The following is a 19,646-nucleotide window of genomic DNA, read 5'->3' on the forward strand; positions in this document are numbered from 1 at the left end:
CACCCGATGGAATTGCAGAGCAGATTTTACAAAAGCTCTCAAAGTAAATTACAGGTCAATTAGAGATAATCAATTCAAATTAATATTCAAAGACTATCAATCCCAGAGGGAAATTAGAGTTTCAGTACACACATTCCTGAGATCAGACATACATACATAGGCATAGACATATGACAAGAATTGGTGACTGTGGTCATTCGCAACCTGAGTCGCGCTACCTTAATAGAGAGATCAGAGGGTTTACATGAGGACTGAGTCAGGTGGAGGAAAAAAAGGCACTTCAGAGTTACCCTCCACAGGGAGGGCAGCTTTGCTATGCAAAAAACACCTCAGACAGAAATGCAACAGACTTCAGACATTACACAACATAAGTGTCCACTAGGTGGGGAGGTAGGGTTGGGGAATATCCTCACATCAGTGCATGCAGCCGCGATAAGCAGCAGACGAACTGACATTTTATTCCTTATGCACATTGCAGATGTAGCTAAAAGATTCCCATCTGAACGTCTGAGCTGGACACTGCTCAGCGCAGCTCGCTGTCAGCGCATACGTGCACAACGAGCTGAAGTTGTGGAGATTGGCTTGGAGCGCGGCGCACAACCAGAGCACATGCGGGAAGGTTCCTCCAACTGAAGCGAGTGTTTTCCAAACCCTGTCTTTCAGAGAGACTTGTCATTTAGAAAATGTTCCCTAATTTTGAAACTTTGGCTTAATAGTGCTTGTTCCTGTCTCCAATGTGGCAACGCATCCAGGAGCCGTCTGAGGAGAAGCCCAGAATCTCATATCCTCTTCAGCTCAGAATGCGCCTATGATTACGCACAAGCGTGACCCATCAACCTGGTCTCACAGTAAGACCGGGATGGAACTGTTCAGGTTTACGCAGACAATCTTAACATAGAATTGACCTAAAGATATAAAATTAATTCAGTAAAATATAAAGCATTTTATTTAAATATACATTCATCATTTTACAAGCACAGAGAGCCACATCAGATGGATGAAAGAGCCGCAGGTTGTGACATGTTTTCTCCAGGACCAGAGAGGACGCAAACTCGATACATCTCTTTTATTGTGAGGTAATAATTTCTCTGAGTTTTGCGGTTGCGGGCGGGAGTAGACATGCACGCAGCGGGTGCGGGCAGTCAGAAATTCAGCGGGAGCGGGCAGGAGCGGGATGAAGAAAACAGTCCCGCGCAGGGCTCTACTGCTGCGTTTAAGTGTTTCATTTTTTTTAGGAATTCGATTAAAAATAAAGGCGCCCGGCCCGGCCCGTGTCCGAGGTAATTACACAGTCGTGTCCTGAAGCCCGGCCCTCGGGCCTAGGGCTTCAGTGCAGGGCTCTAATAGAGCCACAAATAAATAAATAAACATACAAAAGATATAGAAGTCTAACTTTAATCTCATGATTCTGACTTTTTTTCTGAGAAGCCAAAATTCTGAAAATAAAACAGTTCAAAATGTTTTCTTTACTGTGTTTTCTTCCCCAGTGGCTCCAATCTTCTTCTGTGGTAAAAATTTGCCCCTTTAAACAACTATGGAGCTTTATGCCAGCCGTTGTCAAATTACAATTTTCGATGCTGCAGCAGGGACTAATTTGAGCTGGATCTTGCTGGAACAAGATCCAGGAACTGTCTTTTATTTATTTATTTATTTATTCATTTATTTATTTATTTTTACCGTGTCCTGTCTGGCTGTGAAGCAAACAGAATTAATATCTGAATGCTGGTGACAAGCCTTACAGATTTGCTCTCAGGTGGAGCATCAAAGATTCTGCTTTAATGTCATGCCTGATACTTAAAACTTTATTGTTATTGTTTTCTGAATGCTTGTATTCCGACCAGACACGGAGACAGAGGTGAAAGAGAAAGGAAGAGACTAAAACATTCAATGATGAACAAGAGTCTGCTTCTAGACCTGCAGAAGGAGAGAAAAAAATAAAGAAAAGGGACACACAGCAATACAACAGGAGCAAGCTATCACTGTGTCACCCTGATGAGGAAATATAAAATAAACAATTGTTTTACTGAACAATCACAATAATAAATCACAGTGCATTAAGTGCCAACCACAGCCGACATGTGGTGAACGTGCCCAAGTCCATACTTATGAGAGCACCATGTGAGCACCTGTGTGCTTACCCGCGCTTGTATATGTAAGGTTTCTCTATAGGAGCATCCAGTAGAGAGTGTGAGGGGACACAGATTTGCTCCCCAAAGATGTGTAGGAGATGGAAGGAACTCCAAGTCTCAGAGATTCAGGAGCTGCCCCAGAGTGCAGGGACCCCAGGGAGACTACGACCAGAAAAGCCACCACCCCCCTCGAGAGGCGCAGAGGATTGCCCCGGGGGGCCACAACCAGCAGCCGGCAAAGTCCCGGGGGATATCAGCGGCAAGCCCACAGGCCCGCCCGCAGCCTCCCACCCCCAATAGGCACCGGCCGAGCCCGGAACCCAGCGACCCGAGACCCAGGGGTGACCAGCCCCGCCGGGGACCCAACAGAGCCCAGGGACCCAGATCTCACCAGGCAGCCACTGGGATTAATCAGGCGGACGCCAAAAATCTTAAACCCCCTGACCCGGGAGACATGAACACTCAGGCAGACCAAGGCACCACACTCCACACCAAGTGTGACAAGGGGAGGGGAGGTAAAGATGTATAGCAGCAAAAGAAGTCCCAGGAGAGGGGAGGAGTCAAAGGCCCCACCTGACATATATAGTCATACACAAACACAGTCACATACTCCCTCCCTCAGGCTCACATATACACATACAACCTAAGACTCACAAAAATACATGCCAGACACCCACTCATACTCCCCATATACACCCCATTCACTCTGGTCCCGATACTGCTGCACAAAGGGTACAACTATCACCGGTTCACAGAGTTCGACCCTTTCTGCTGGGGTGCTGATGAGCAGGCTCTCCCGCCCAACACCGAGCAAAGCGACCCACCACCCAGACCCCAGCCAGACGGCCAGATCCCCCTCCTAGCCTCCAGCCCCGGGAGGCCAAGCGACAACAGAGGTGTGCTAAGACCCCTAGTCACCCTCCGCCTGCTCCAATACAGTGTTGGTGCCAGCTGATGCCACCACACCACCCCTCTTCCCCCCACTGCCCTCTGTTGGGGTTATTAGGAGCGAACAATTCGTAAGCTTTAACTTACTTTTGGATTCTTCAATAAATTCTGTAAATATGGAACTATTTACTGATTTATTAATTAATTAAGATATTCTTAGATATCTTCGGGGCACCACCCTTTAATTAGAAAGGGAAATGAATCCAAAACTCTTATCAGTCTTTCTTGAAGTTCGTAGAATCCTCGGAGCAGAGACTTCTCTTCGACACAACAAAGCTACTGGACACAAAAATCTGAATTTTATAACATTTAATTAACAATTTGTCAAATGAATAAACAGTGGAATAGATGAATAATAACCGTGTGATATGATTGAAGATGGATGTGTTTGTATGTGATGGAGGATGTATGAATGGGGTCCTTTGTTCTCACAAAGGAGTAGTGTGTGTGTGTGTGTGTGTGTGTGTGTGTGTGTGCGTGTGTATGGATTCAAAATGGAGTCTTGAATACAAGATGGCTGACCCCTTTGTCTGGCTAAAGTGTGGGTGGCAACTTGCACTTTAACTTCCAAAGCACTTAGAATCAGTAGTAACTTAACCTTAAATCACTCAAAACATTTCAAAAGATCATGAAACAACACAAAAGATTAATCACAAATTAATATCTTTTAGTTTCAGCCTGGCCATGACAGAAACCATTTTAAGATACCAAACAATGATCAATAAGCAGTTTATTCTTTCAAAATGACCCGACGGACGTGTTTGGGACGAAAGAGGAAAACACGAAGCTACTTTTTAAGCAATAGCGCAATTTTATTGCTTATTCTGGACTATAGAGGAAACGGGAGAAGAAAAGGAGAGAAAAAAATGAGTTTTCTGATCACCAAAGCAGCAAGGCGTCCCCCGCTGTTATGACTTGACGGTTCTCCGTTTTTCTCCGCAGTTTCCAGCGTCATCCGTCGGTTTGATGCTTTCTCCGTTGTTTGGCGTTCACGAGTGTTTCTCCACGGGCTGGACAGAGACAGCAAAGTTTCTTTCTGTGCTGAGTTATAACTTACAGCGTGCTTGATGGAGTTGTTGCTTTCCTCCGCAGTTCTGTGTCCTCAAACATCAGCTGGAGGGGAGCAGAAACGAGCAGATCTGATGGGCTTGCAGTTTAGTTTCCAGCTGTTCCGTGGCTCAACTTGGCACTTAGAGCTTCCGCGTGCTCAAGTTGTCGGAGCGTTGACAAGCGTGTCCTTACCGCCAGGTATCCTGGGCAAAAGAACGAGGATTCTTTGTCTCTGCTGAAGATTTATGGTCTTAGTTCGCGGGAAAAGCTCCACGGCTCCCCGCACATGCGCAGAACGTGTTTCTGGTACTAGGCGGTGACGTCATCACAATGCTTCCGTGTGCAAAGCATCATGGGAAATGAAGTTTCTTGGCGTTGATGTGATTATTTGCTTTTCAGAGCAATTTAAGCACAGTCATTTTGGAGAAAATCACTGCATAGTAATTTCCTCATGAGGTCAGACCCTCAACATTCCCCCTTTTGGTTTCGGGGATCGCGCCCAAAGCTCGATCGTCGGAAGCACAGATGGGTTTGTTCCTCATGAACGTAGGTCGACTTGATTGTCGGAAGCACAGGTGGGTTTGTCCCTTAGGACGTTGGTCTCCTTGGACGCCTTTGTCTTTGGTCTTTGTCTTGGATCCTGGCGCCTTTGGTCTTTGATCCTGGTCAGGCACAAAGAGGATAGGAAACGGGATAGTCCCCAACGCGCATAACGAGAAGAAGCCACTCACGCAGGTGGTACGCAATGATGATGTCGTCCATGCGAGAGGTAGTAGTGTAGAAGGAGGAAGGTCGGTGGGCGGTTAACTCCACGAGGGAACACAAAGGCATCTCACCGCCGGCCATACAGTTCAGTTTTATGGAGCACGCGGTGATGTACGAGGTCAATAGTTCGCAAACGCGCATTGACCTATGTGGTCCCAAGATTCCCCCCTTTTTGGTCCAAAGGGCGGATCAGGACAGTCTTTGGGCTAAAACAAGGACCATAAAACTAAGAGGTACTACAATGTGCTGGTGCGTCAGACAGAGTCATTGACAGACTGAGCTGGGCCGGCACATAACCACTAGTTAATATGTGACCAAGTACGAAACAAAAATACAGAAAACCCAAAAAAAAAAAACCTATAACATCCAAGAAAATTCATAGCAACCTTGAGGTCTCATAAAATACATTCTTAGGTCATACAGTCAGTGTGTAGCTTATAAAGAATGTGACATACTGCAACACTCAGATAAATATGTGAGGTAGACTAAAATGAGAACTACTCTTAGGTTTACAGAATAACAAAGAAAATGTTGCTCACCCCCTTTAGACAGGTGTGGTACATTCACGCTTGGAGTCTCCCAGAACGCGGTCACGAGGCACACCGTAGGTGAGCAAGTGCATCTTATCTTGGAGTTTCTTAACACGCCTGTAGGCGGAATAAGCTATCACGGCCGTGATGAGCCATTCCATCCCCAGGGCGACCAATGTGCAGATTAAAGTCGTATAATCTGTGTCAATGTAGCGTCTTGGGTATCTATTCATGGGCGTCAAAGTAAGTTCACGCGGGGTTTGTGTGAACTTAACAAAATTGGTTCCTTCAATCAGTAATTGTTGGTCAATTTCTAAATCGAAGGTAAAGTTATAACCCTGGAAAGCGTCCATGATCTCAATCTCTGAGTCATGCTGTTCGAGGTTGAGATGATGGAGTGCCAGGTTTCTAGTTCAAAGTGGAAATGCCTACCGTCCTTTCAAATACCAATGTTCAGCATCGACTTAAACCTATAGATGTGAGGTGTCACAATTATGGGAACGTTTAACAGGAAACCGAGTTCTAATTTTTTTTAACGTGAATGGGCATTGCACTACTTAGGCTGTACGCTAGGTGGATTTGTGAAAGGTGCACAGTAGAGGGGTAGCAGCTGTCAAGCTATCTTTGAGCAGGTCCAGTGGTACCAAGTACGGGGAAATACGACTTTCAACCAAGCTGTCCAGCGTGGAACTTACTTCCCTGAGCAGGTCCTGCATCAAATCTCTCACCACTCATGTGTACACAATATCCTGATGTATGGTTTCAGACAAAGTCTTGATTGCACGTAGAGATTCATTAATCAGAGCAGAATGTAGGTTGACAGTTACAAGAGTACCCTGTAAGGTTTTAGTAAGTACTTCCTGTTAGCGTTCTAGGAGGAGTTTCTCTTGGTTAGTGAAAATGACGGCGGGGGGGCTTGGTTCTTTGTCGGTTAGTACATGTTAGTGGGTTAAACGTGCACTTCCCCCCTTTTCCATTTCCATGCATAGAACTATGTAGCGACTACGTCTACCTCCTGCGGGGAGTCTGGTCTCTGTACCCGCGGGGATGGTTTGACGTAGGGTTTGATTTGGTTTGCATGCACCCATTTGTAGACAGGCTCCTGTCTCGCTTTGGTGATGCGTAACCTGTATGCAACTGGAGAGAGTTTTGCCACGATCTCAAATGGTCCTGACCAGCAGGGCAGGAACTTCTTAGGTTTGCGTGCCGGTTGGGCGAACCGAAAGTAGAATACTTTGTCACCCACCTCGTATTCGCGGCTGGTTGTCTTTTGGTCGTAGTAGGCTTTAGCGCCTTCTACGTTGGTCTCCAGTTTCTTCTGAGCGTGCGCGAACGTAGCTCTGAGGTGTGTTTTCAAGTCTGCCACATACTGATGGGCGGTATAGGCAGTGGCAACACTGACATCCTCTGGGTGATACAGGAGGTGCAGTGGTAGAGTCATCAGTCTGCCGGTCATCATCTCAAAGGGCGTAACCCCCGTGGATCGCTGTGGAGTGGACCGTATGGCCATCAGGACCAGAGGGAGCTTGACGTCCCAGTCCTTCCCAGTGGAGCAGACGTACTTTTTGAGCATAGAGACGACCGTGCGGTTCATCCGTTCGACCTGTCCGGATGACTGTGGGTGATAGGGGAGGTGGAATCTCACTTCCACTCCCAAAAGTTCAAACAGGGACGTCATTACACTGGATGTGAAATGAGTTCCTCGGTCAGAGTCAATGCAGAGTGGAAGTCCCCATCGACTGAAAACGTGGTTAATCAGCAGTACAGCGGTTGTGACGGCTGTATCGTTTGGCGCTGGAAGGCACTCAACCCACTTTGTGAAACTGCAAGTTACAGTTAGCATATATTTGTTTCCTCTTGCCGATTTGGGAACCGGTCCAACCCAGTCGATCTGCAGGTGGGACCAAGGGAAGGTTATTCCCCTGCGTTGCAGTGGTGCTCTAGCAAGCGGCTGGGAGGGTTGAAACTGGGCACAGATGAGGCAGCCTTGGACATAGCTGTGTACGTCCTTGGACATCGACGGCCAATATGCTACTTCTGTCAGTGACGCGAGGGTAGCTTTTGCTCCGCGGTGACCTCCAACCGGAGTGTCGTGGGCGTAGGCAAGCATCACTCCTCTGTGGTCGAGTGGAACAACCCAGCGCGGCGGGCTGTGATCGTCACGCATGTAAACTAACAAATCGTTTTGTAGTTTCAGGTGCGTGAGTTGACGATGCAGGTTTACCAAATCTTGGCTTGCACCAATAGGTGGTGATGGTTGTTTAGACATCGGGCCCTTTTGGAGAAGCTCGCGGATGAGCTTCAGGTCAGGATCTTGTTCCTGCATGGTGACTAGGTCCGCGTCCTGTGGTTTTCTGCCTAGAAACACGGGTACCCCAACGTTCTGAGGTTCGTCTGCCTGTTTAGCATGGCGACGAGTAATCGCGCAGACCTCGTGAACGGCCTTGGGTGGAAGCCACTCGTCTTTGAATTCCCAGCAGGTTCCCTGGTCAGCACCGAGCTTAGCAAGGCGGTCAGCTTCGTCATTACCATCTTTCTCTGGACCTAGGGTCCTGGAGTGACCTTTGACCTTTTTCCAGTAGACCATTATGCCTTTCTCAGTGGTGAGCAGATCACACGCTAGGAATAACTCCGAGTGTTTCACATCTCTGTTCCTGGCATTTTTCATGTTGTTCTCCTTCCACATGGGGAAGTGAGATATGAAGCTGTGTCTAGCGTAGTTTGAATCTGAGCAAAGGACGATTTGAGTGATGTCCAAGGCTGCCGCCTGCTGGAGGGTTATCAACACTGCAGCAATTTCGGCGTACTGACTAGACTTTTGGCCCAACCGGTAGTGATTTGGTTGCTTAGTGTCACAGTCCACCCAAACGACTCCAACCCCAGCACGGAGCTGGCCTTCGTGAAGGTAGGAGCATCCATCAGTGTAAACTTTCGGAAGCCCTTGGCAAACATTCTCATCAAAGTAGCGATGATTGGATGCGGTTGGGTAGACTGCGGCAGGTGTGTCCAGGGGGCCCATGACGGAGTCAGAGTCACAGTGCTGGCAGCCTGCTAGCCCTTGTCCTAGCGCTAGCTTGGTGTTCTGACCATACTTGACCTCAATGTTGTATCCTTGGAGCACCATCATCCACGTCGCAATGCGGCTGTTTGACACTCTTCCTTCGCGAAGTCGCTGGCTGTTTAGGAAGGTGACGGGCTGATGACACGTTTCAATGATCACTTTCTGTCCACCGATGTAACTACGAAAGTGTTCGACGGCCCAGACTGTAGAGAGGAGAGCTCTCTCGCAGTCTGAGAACTGGAGTTCCACCTTGCTCAGAGGCTTGCTGGCGTATGCCACAACTCTCATGTCCTGATCGTGTTTCTGCTTCAAAGCAGCGCTCAGGCAGTGAGAGGAGAAAGTAGCCTCTATGTAGAACTCTTTATCCTTGTCTGGGTAAGCCAGACAGGGTGCGGACGCCAACTTCTGTTTTAGGAACTGGAAGGAGAGTTCTTGGGGTCTGTCCCACACGAAAGGTGTGTCGTTCCGAAGCAGCTCAGTGAGGGGCCTCGCTGTTTCAGCGTACTCCTCAATGAACTGCCTGGAGTAGTTGCAGACTCCGAGGAAGCTCCTGAGTTCGGTCAGATTAGCTGGGGCTTTGATGTCCTGAATGGCTCTAATGCGTCCCGCTTGGGGCTCGACTCCATTAGGGCCAACCAGCAGTCCAACATACTCCACTTTGGTTCGACACCACTGTCCCTTGAGAATCGCCAATTTAGCTCCGGCGTCAGCGAGCTGTTGCAGCACGTGACGGAGTTCGGCCAGGTGCTCCTCGAAGGTTCGACTCCTCATCAAGATGTCATCGACATATATGAGGTTCCCTCTGGAAGCAGCATCTGACATGGCTTTGTGGAGGAAGATGTTGAACTCGGCAGGTGAGTTAGAGTAGCCAAAGGGGCAGCGAATCCAAGTATATTGGCGATTTCCAAAGGAGAAAGCCAGTTTATACTGGTCCGCCGGCTCAACCTTCATGGTCCAGAAGCCGTTGGCTACGTCAACCGTAGAGAAGAAATGAGCATCTCTGACTCTGGCTAGCTCCTGATCTAAATGGATCATAGGCCACCTGGAGAGAGGTACTTGTTTGTTCAGTGCACGATAGTCTATGGTGAGACGCCATTTCCCAGTCGGTTTCAGAACCGGCCAGATGGGAGAGTTGTAAGTGGAGTTACACTCTCTGATGATGTTTTTCTCCTTCAGCTGATCGAGGATCTCCTGGATCGACTCATAAGCAGCGAGGGGAATCTTGTACTGACGTACAAAAGTAGGAGGGGCATTCGGGTTCGTTGGAATGCGAACCGTATGCAGGTTTGTGAGTCCACAGTCCAGGGAGTCCCTGGATAAGATGGACTGAAACTCATAGAACAGGCTTCTAAGCGCTGCTCTCTGCTCCTCTGACTCCAGCGCATCCGCTTTGTCAAGCTGCTGGCTGACTTCGGCCTCGAAGCCGTCATAAGGTTCAGAGGAGGAGGGTCTCTGGTGTTCCGGGCTTTCAACCGGTGACTCAGAGGGTTGAGTATTTATTGCAAAAACCATTAGACACTGACCGCTGTCAGTATCTAAGGTTGCACTGCAAATGGGTTCCTTAGGAAGGGCTTCATGTCGCTTGATGGTAATCATTTGTGAAGGGAAAGTACTGAATGTGTCTGCACCAACCTGTCTGTCGTTCAAGAACAACGGAAGTTGTCCGATCACGGGGACTGAAAGTTCGAAGTCATGGAATGAGCTATCTATCAGCATGCCCAAGGGCTTTCCTGCCGGCAGGTGGATAGGACTCTGGGTCGGATTTTCGACCAACAAGTACGCAGAACGATTGTTCAGCTCCAAGAGTGGCGTGCCACAGACGGCTAAGTTGAGCTCCAAGAAGTGTGGTGATGGCTGGAAGAAGGCCTGTGTACCTGGCAGCTTCTGATGCTTCATCAGAGTCAGACGAACAGGCACTCCTTTGACCAGTGGGGGCAGAACCGTGCTGGCCTCAACCACTGCACGGCAGGCCTGTGGAATGGTCTGTCCGGACAGCAAGTGTTCACGGCCTTCTGAGCCAGGCTCAGAGGATGGTGTGGCCCGGGCCCAAAGGACTTGATTGCAAGTGTCCAGCTGGGCACCTAGTCGAACCAGCAGATCTGCTCCAATGAGTGCAGGTGGATCAAGCTGTGGTATGATGCTGAATGTATGTGTGAGCTGTCTTGCTCCAAGTTGGATAGTCAGAGAGCAGACCTCTGGCGCTTTCAGGAGCCTCTGCGGCCAAGTAGGTGACAAGAGCCGATGGCTACGTGTCACACTGACCAGAAGGGGGTCCTTCTGACGCAGGTGTTCAAACGTCTGCTGGCTGATGGCTGACTTTTCAGACCAAAGAGCAAGGCGAGCATCTGAGATGTGGGTGCAGTTGATGGTAAGACCACCAACTATGTGTGGTGCATATGGCTGCAGGCTGACGTTCTTCAGCGAGCAGAGAAAAGATGAATGTGCGCGGAGCGGAGTTCCAGGAGCGGTTTCGTGCCTTTGCAGGCGGTCATCGTCTGTGGGAGCCGTAGGGAGGGGCATGACCTTGGAACAAGGGTTTTGCGGCTCACTTATGCTGACTTCAAGAATGGAGGATGGTCGGCTGCTATCTGGGTTCCAGGGCTTAGGTGTGTCCACCTGGGCCCACAGTTGACCCTTCTGGCAGTCGATGAGGGGAGCTAGACGTTCAAGCAGGTCCTGACCAACGAGAAGTGGTTCAGTGTCTAGCTGGCAGACATAAAACGGGTGAACCAGAGTCATGTCTTGGAAGGTGATATCCAGCCACGCCCGGTGAGTGATACACTCCCGGGTCTGGGTGTAGCTGGTGATTTTCAGGTCACAAGGTTCAACCTGGACTGGTTTCCCGAGCGACCGCATGGTGTCAGACACGCGATGGAACAATGTGGAGCACATCAGGGTGATTTCTGAGCCGGTATCCAGCAGAGCATCAACTTGTATGCATCCACCTAGATTGGTGCTACAGTACAAACGGCGAGCATGATCATGGTTTGTTAAGTCACCAAGGAACTTCAGAAATTTAGTATCTGGTTTCTCTGGGGGGTAGATTTCAGGAGACTCCTGTGGTCTACCAGTAGTGTTTCCCCAACTGATCAGGTAAGTCCTGGCCACGCTGGGGGGTTGAGCCACGCCTAGTCATGCGGACGTTGGCTCTGAGTCTGGCTTCTTAGAAGCAGACTTTGGTGCAGGGGTCTCATCTGCAGATCTCAGCTGTTCCTTTTGTTTAGCTAGGAACTGCTGAAACATCTCCTGGAGGTCGGCTTTGGTCAAGTACTCACCTGCGGACTTGTGTTCGGGACCTACCTGTGGGCGGCGCTCCTTAAACCTTCCACTGTTCCGACCTGCCTGCCGTTGGTTTTGGTTGGGCCACTTCCTGTCTGATTGTCCAGACCTAGGCGGCCAATCAGCACCCCCCTTCCCCTGTTGAGGAGATTGGGACTGCTTTTGCGGTTTAGCAGGTCTAGGTTTAGCAGATTTTGGCTTAGTGGGTGGAGCTTCTGTGCCTTCGAGCTCCAAACGCGGCTCGGCGTCGGGAGCTAGGTGCATGACGCGGTGATGTGCGTCAGGCTTTTGGGGCTTTCCGCCGGCTTCCCAAGCCTGTTGAGCGTATCTCCTAATCTCCTGAGTTGTCAGTTTTTTCATCCGACAATACATTGAGACTTCGGAGCGAACACACTCGTGCAGGTTGTGAATGAACAGGGATCTGAAGGCAGGGTCTTCCTCGAGCCCAGGGCCATTTCGACCTTGGAAATAAGCACTTTTGAGTCGGCGATAATACTCTCTGGGGGGTTCGTTCCTCCCGTGTTTGATGGAGAAGGCCCCCATTGTAGCTGACGCAGAGTCTGCATACGTGGCGTATTCATCTCTCAACGCTCGGCAGAGCGAGGAGTACCGATCACGAATGTCAGGTGGTAGAGTTTCCATGAAACCGTGCACCGTTCTAGATGTGGTTTTCCAAATTAGCTTGAGCTTTTCCCTTGAAGAGGGTGCTGGAAGATCAAGCAGACAACGTTCTATCTCCCTGAGATAATCGTCGACGTTGGATTCATTGGTGTTAGGATCAAAGCGTTCTATATCTTTAGCTAGCGATTCAATTTGACGTACACGGAGCCCTGACTCACGGTACGGCGCGTCATCCTCTGACTCTGACCCACGGTCTGTCTCAGAGGGCGCTGGATATCGCTGGTGTGCTCTGGGCTCCCAATGTTGACTCCTGGGGCCCAAATCGGGGTTCGGCATGTTGTGGCGGGCTGCTGGCACGTCACGTGGGTGTCTTGGGAGGTCCTCCTCCCGGGGCACGTCTGCGTAGTGCAGCCTGCGTCTTTCAACTGGGGCTTCTGCGTAATACGCTCTGTCCGGGTACGGACTGGCGTATGATGCTTGGTCATGCAGCTGGTTATCGGCATGCCGAATACCGGAGTAGCTAGGATGGGTGGATGGTTGAGGTGCAGCTTGGGGTGCATAACCCCAATCGGCACCTTGCACCCTTCGTGGACTGGGGGAGCGGTCTAAATAGAGGTGCCGCTCAGCTGGTCGACTTCTCACTGATTGAGAAGGCCGTGAAGATGAGGGTCCAACCTGGGATTCGAGGGTGAACTGCTCTCGGCCCCTAGGTGGTCCTGAATGCCCTATAGTGTGTGTAGGGAACGGGGCCGAAGGTTGGAACAGATGAGCTTCATCTCTCCCCTGCGGCGTGCGTCCGTCCAGAGAGTCCTGGTGTTTCCCCCCTTCCCACTGTCTGTTGTCATCAGCAGAGGGGGGCGGGGTCTCCTCCCCATCTTCCCCAGAATCGGTGCGGGTGTCGTCTTCCTCGATCAGCCTTCCATTTCGCTGTTTTTCAGCTAGCATACTCTGGAGGTTCATGATCTTCTGACCACGTTGGAGTCCTCTCTGATAGAGGATCAGGGCTAACTTAGCTAAGTGAACCTGGATTGGTTTTGTACCATCCGGGTTTTCTATTTGATCAATTACAGCGTCTAGCTCGTCGCTACGCTGTTCTTCAGTGAAATCCCTAGAAGGGTAGTCGGGTTCTCGAGCAACCGCGACCAGTTTGGACAATATTTGTCCAGAAAGTAGGCCAGGTTCATAGTCGTGGGCCGCAGCGCCACCTGGTTGCTGGGAGTTGGTCAGTTCACTACTCTGTCCCTCCATTTTTAACAACCGAACCAAAATAGCCTAGTAGAGCTTCTGCAGATAGCTCAAGCTGCACCTTTTGGGCAGCAACTGCTAGCTTTGTAGCAGAAAAACACTAAATTAACCTTTGTGCGCACAGGTTTTAGCGTTTTGAGATTGCACGGAATGCCGTGACTGATGCTTAAAATACTATTCTTTTCAGTATTTTAGCAAAAGCTGGTGCGTTGCCGTAGCAACGTCTTACAACACTTGCAGTGTTAAATATGCTAGTTATTCCTTCAGAATATTAGCAAACAAGGTGTTATCAGTCTTTGAGTGAAGGTTTCAGTTAGTTACAATAGCCACTGTGAGTTAAAGTCGCTAAATTAGCAGTTAATTTTAGCCTAAAAGGGTTAGTCAGAATTACTTACACGCTGCACCTTTAATGAGGAACTGAATTTTAACCTAAAAGGTTAGCCAGAATTAATTACACGTTGCACCTTTAAGGAAAACTGAATTTTAACCTAAAAGGTTAGCCAGAATTAATTACAAGTTGCACCTTTAAGGAAAAGCTGAATTTTAACCTAAAAGGTTAGCCAGAATTAATTACACGTTGCACCTTTAAGGAAAACTGAATTTTTAACCTAAAAGGTCAACCAGAATTAATTTACACGTTGCACCTTTAAAGAAGCACTGAGTTACTGGTGAGAGTTCGATGCAGCTTCCTGCTCAGCGAAATCAGCACCACTCTGTTGCTGGTTCAAGGCTGAACAACTGATTATTTTTAATTCAAGCTCTTTGGATTTATTTGTTTGTTTGTGCCGGATAGAAAGTCTCTGTGTATCCAAGCCTCACGCGGGCTGCACCAATAAAATGTTGGGGTTATTAGGAGCGAACAATTCGTAAGCTTTAACTTACTTTTGGATTCTTCAATAAATTCTGTAAATATGGAACTATTTACTGATTTATTAATTAATTAAGATATTCTTAGATATCTTCGGGGCACCACCCTTTAATTAGAAAGGGAAATGAATCCAAAACTCTTATCAGTCTTTCTTGAAGTTCGTAGAATCCTCGGAGCAGAGACTTCTCTTCGACACAACAAAGCTACTGGACACAAAAATCTGAATTTTATAACATTTAATTAACAATTTGTCAAATGAATAAACAGTGGAATAGATGAATAATAACCGTGTGATATGATTGAAGATGGATGTGTTTGTATGTGATGGAGGATGTATGAATGGGGTCCTTTGTTCTCACAAAGGAGTAGTGTGTGTGTGTGTGTGTGTGTGTGTGTGTGTGTGCGTGTGTATGGATTCAAAATGGAGTCTTGAATACAAGATGGCTGACCCCTTTGTCTGGCTAAAGTGTGGGTGGCAACTTGCACTTTAACTTCCAAAGCACTTAGAATCAGTAGTAACTTAACCTTAAATCACTCAAAACATTTCAAAAGATCATGAAACAACACAAAAGATTAATCACAAATTAATATCTTTTAGTTTCAGCCTGGCCATGACAGAAACCATTTTAAGATACCAAACAATGATCAATAAGCAGTTTATTCTTTCAAAATGACCCGACGGACGTGTTTGGGACGAAAGAGGAAAACACGAAGCTACTTTTTAAGCAATAGCGCGATTTTATTGCTTATTCTGGACTATAGAGGAAACGGGAGAAGAAAAGGAGAGAAAAAAATGAGTTTTCTGATCACCAAAGCAGCAAGGCGTCCCCCGCTGTTATGACTTGACGGTTCTCCGTTTTTCTCCGCAGTTTCCAGCGTCATCCGTCGGTTTGATGCTTTCTCCGTTGTTTGGCGTTCACGAGTGTTTCTCCACGGGTTGGACAGAGACAGCAAAGTTTCTTTCTGTGCTGAGTTATAACTTACAGCGTGCTTGATGGAGTTGTTGCTTTCCTCCGCAGTTCTGTGTCCTCAAACATCAGCTGGAGGGGAGCAGAAACGAGCAGATCTGATGGGCTTGCAGTTTAGTTTCCAGCAGTTCCGTGGCTCAACTTGGCACTTAGAGCTTCCGCGTGCTCAAGTTGTCGGAGCGTTGACAAGCGTGTCCTTACCGCCAGGTATCCTGGGCAAAAGAACGAGGATTCTTTGTCTCTGCTGAAGATTTATGGTCTTAGTTCGCGGGAAAAGCTCCACGGCTCCCCGCACATGTGCAGAACGTGTTTCTGGTACTAGGCGGTGACGTCATCACAATGCTTCCGTGTGCAAAGCATCATGGGAAATGAAGTTTCTTGGCGTTGATGTGATTATTTGCTTTTCAGAGCAATTTAAGCACAGTCATTTTGGAGAAAATCACTGCATAGTAATTTCCTCATGAGGTCAGACCCTCAACACCTCTGTGTCTAAGTGCAGTTTAAAATTGGAAGTGGGCACCGGCACCTGGGATGAGGCTGAAAGAGCCCCTTGCAAAATGCTGTTGAATGTGCTTACTCCCAAGGCCCTAAGTGTGTGTTTGCATGGAAAGTCATTGGTGGAAGTGTTTAATGTGCAAATAAAATTGGGGGCAGGCTGCCACAGGAATGTGGAAATGGGGTCTATACCCCCACCCCCTGACTTGTCCACCCCCCCAAAAAAACCTATGTGCATGTTTGTGTGATGATGTGAGGGAGCAGGAGGAGAAAAATGTGTGGGGATGGGGAGGAATGGCTGGTTGGCTTAAGCCCTCCAGGGAGCCAGCTGCCCCACTGGCCCCAATAGGCACCTCCGTTGCCAAAATTCCAGCCAGGGCATGGAGACCCCAGCCCATCTTGCCAAGGCCCAAAGCAGCAGTATTGCAGAGCTCCACGGAGTCCAAGGGAACCAACGCAGCCCGACCCCAGCAGAATATCTACTCCCATCCCTGCATTTGCAAAGCTTCCAGAATCTATGAGACATAGGGCATCCAGGTAAGGTTTGGTCCTCCCCTTCCTGAACATCCCCTCCCCCGTGATGGACAGCAGAGGAGCCAAGGTCTACCCGAGGCCCCTGAGCCTGGGCCAGGCACTGCCGTATGTTCCCGCCTTCTTCCCGGCAGCATACATTCTAGGACCCAAACCCCAGGAACTGTCTTATTTTGAAAGGACCGTTCCAGCAACTGTCTGCTAGGTTCCGGCAATTCATGCAACCAACTTGTGCTATATGCAGGGTTTGAGTTACAGGTGAGCTAAAGGGAGCCTGGCTCACCCGAAAGGATGACGCTCCCCTGTTTAACACATGATCGTTTATGTCGGCTCTTTTCCTTTTATGCCTTCGGAGCGCATCACCTGTTTTGTCCTCTGGTGAATTCACTTTACAGGTGCAGCTGGCAGGCAGCGCACACTCCGCTATTTTGCGGTTGGTAGATCTTTTTGAAGTGCAATTCAAAGGTATCTCATGAGATGAAAACATATAAAGCCAGGAAGCAGTTTTTCTTTAGGATTGAGAGGAGATGTTGGCAGATAATAGACAAAGACAGGACAGAAAAATGGTCAAATTAAAAACAAGTTCGTTTTTGTACTTTCTGCTTCTTGTTTTGCTGCTCTTGTGTGTCTTTGACTTGTTTCTTTCTCATACTCCTTTCTATATTTTATTGTTTGTGTGTTGAGTTGGCATCCAGTTTCTATATTTTATTGGAGAGTTTGCATGGTATTTCGTAAATTACTCCACATTTATGTCCAGCTGGTATGTTGTCTTTTGGGTGTACTAGCCTGTTTCTAACTGTTGTGTATGGTTTTGTTGGTGTGTTTATGTTGTGTTTTTTCATCGTTGCTATTATTTTTTCTGTTATGCCTTTGATGTATGGTAGGGTTATCACTGGTTTTGGTTCTTGTCTTTCTGGGTTTCTGGTTCTTTGCTTTGGTTGTTCCTTTCTTTCTATCGTTGTTTGTTGTTTTCCTTTGTTTGTCGCCCATGTCGGGTATCCGCAGGTCTTTAAAGTGTGTTGTATGTGTTTGTTCTCGGTCTCTTTCTTCTGTTACCATGTTTGCTCGGTGATATCTCAGTTCTGATTACTGACATTTTGTGTATGGTAGGGTGTTCTGATGTCCATAACAAACATTGGTCTGTGTGTGTTGGTTCATGAACACTAAACAACAGAAATAAAAAAGATGGATAAAGGAAACCATAGAGAAAAGGAGACATGGATACAGGACCAAGAACAGAGACAATGGGGTTTACACATTGGATCATGCATGAGACTGTGCCATCGGTGAAGGGAGAGCGGGCAGCAGAGGGCGACAACATCCTCTGCTGCCTCTGATAAATGGAGAAGGAAGTAACGCCACCATCAGCGTCAGCTCTGAGGAATTATAGAGCCGGTAAACGAAACTGTCAGCAAGGTAAAAAAGAAACCTGTTCTGTGAACCAAACCAAAAATGCTAAAAAAGAAACCTGTTCTGTGTGAACCAAACCAAAAATGCTGTTAGAAACTAAACACAGCAAGAACATACCAAAGAACGATATGAAAATTGTTTCAGTATAACCCTCCTTCCAAAATGGCTGAAAATTAGACTCTTTTCGGATTTTTTCTGTAAAATTCTCACTAAATTTTCATTTACTGCACCTTTAATTTGGTCTCATACATAAGATATTTGTCTCTTTTGGTTACATAAAATTTCATTCCATGACAATTAAGAAACAAACAAATAAATTAATTACAAATTTCTTCCTCAGATAGGGCAGCATTTCACAAATATAAGACCTTTTTGAGGCAGATGATGAACTATCTCGTATTCTGTTTTGTTGTGTCAATTTAATCTTTATTCCTGAATTCAACTGTTTCTACACTGAGAATAATTTGTAAAACTACACAATATAGGTGGCACATTTCAAATCAGATTAAACAAAAGCCACAGTAGAAGGAAATCATCCAGTTCATGAAGACTTTCATAAATTTCTGCAATCTCAACACTTTGACAGAGTGAAAAGGTAATTTGACTCACTATTCTTGTCAGGTATTTTGGTCCTGTTCTTATAATTGTTCATTTGCACTGAATTCATCACTGGTGGAAATACTTGTTTCTTTGATTTGACCACAAATTGAAGCTGTTTGTTTTCAACAGCAAACAGTCTTGAACTCATAGAATTGTTTCAGGCTAAATAAAGCTTTTTCAACACACACATTTTTGCAGCCACGGCTGCTCTGAGATTTGAACCCTCAGATTTCTGTAATTGTTTGTTTTTGGCCCATTCCAAGTAGCGTTAAATGAATCTGCTTTACTTCAGTTTGGAGTTCATTATCTAGATGTTTCTTTGTTTCAGGAAATGACCTTTTCTTTTCTTTTCTTTTCTTTTCAAACTCTCCTACAGCACTGAAAGCTCCAAAGTGAAAATGTTGTTCCAGATACCACATCTCAACAGAAAAAGCATCTCTGAGGCTAAAAGACAACTCTCAGGCAGGTGATTAATTTTTAACATGTGTGGAAATCTATTTTTAAACTCTCAAATGTAATTTGCTATGAAATAGTATTCCACAGCACAAAGAAAAATGCATGCTTGTTATTTTCCAAAAGGTGTCGGAGCTGCGGCCAGTGCAGTAAACTGCTGACTGCTGCCTTATTGATTTAATTGTCTGTTTTCCTCCCAGCTCCGCTGTCTCTCAGACCACTGACGAGCTACCCACAGAAAATCCAAACTTCCAAAACAACAGCCCCCTTCAGTCCCAACACCAGCTTAATCTCTCTGTGCTTAATGAGTGGAACAACACAGAGTTGACAAGTACAAAAATCCTGCCCCTCTAACGCTTTCTGCAACCCCCTCTCCGCCACTCTGTTCATAGACCTGCCAAAGGCTGTGATGGGAGTTTCCAGATTTATGTAAAAAGATTCTCCTCTACTTGCAGATGACTGTCAGCTTAGTCATTCATTACAGTTGGATCCCCAAGGACAACTTGAGCCTCTAGGCCACTGTAGAGATTTAGACGTGGTCAAACTCAATCGTAACGGAGGCTTGGGCAAAGACGCGTGAAAGGGAAAACAGCAAATGTTGCATGAAAAATGCATGGAAAATGTTGAAGTTCAGACACAAAACAGTATTTGTTTTCTTTTCTAATAATTTCTAGGGCTCTGCTGAGCGTGTGC

This window comes from Nothobranchius furzeri, chromosome 12, assembly GCF_043380555.1.
Source record: "Nothobranchius furzeri strain GRZ-AD chromosome 12, NfurGRZ-RIMD1, whole genome shotgun sequence".
Classification (NCBI taxonomy): Eukaryota; Metazoa; Chordata; class Actinopteri; order Cyprinodontiformes; family Nothobranchiidae; genus Nothobranchius; species Nothobranchius furzeri.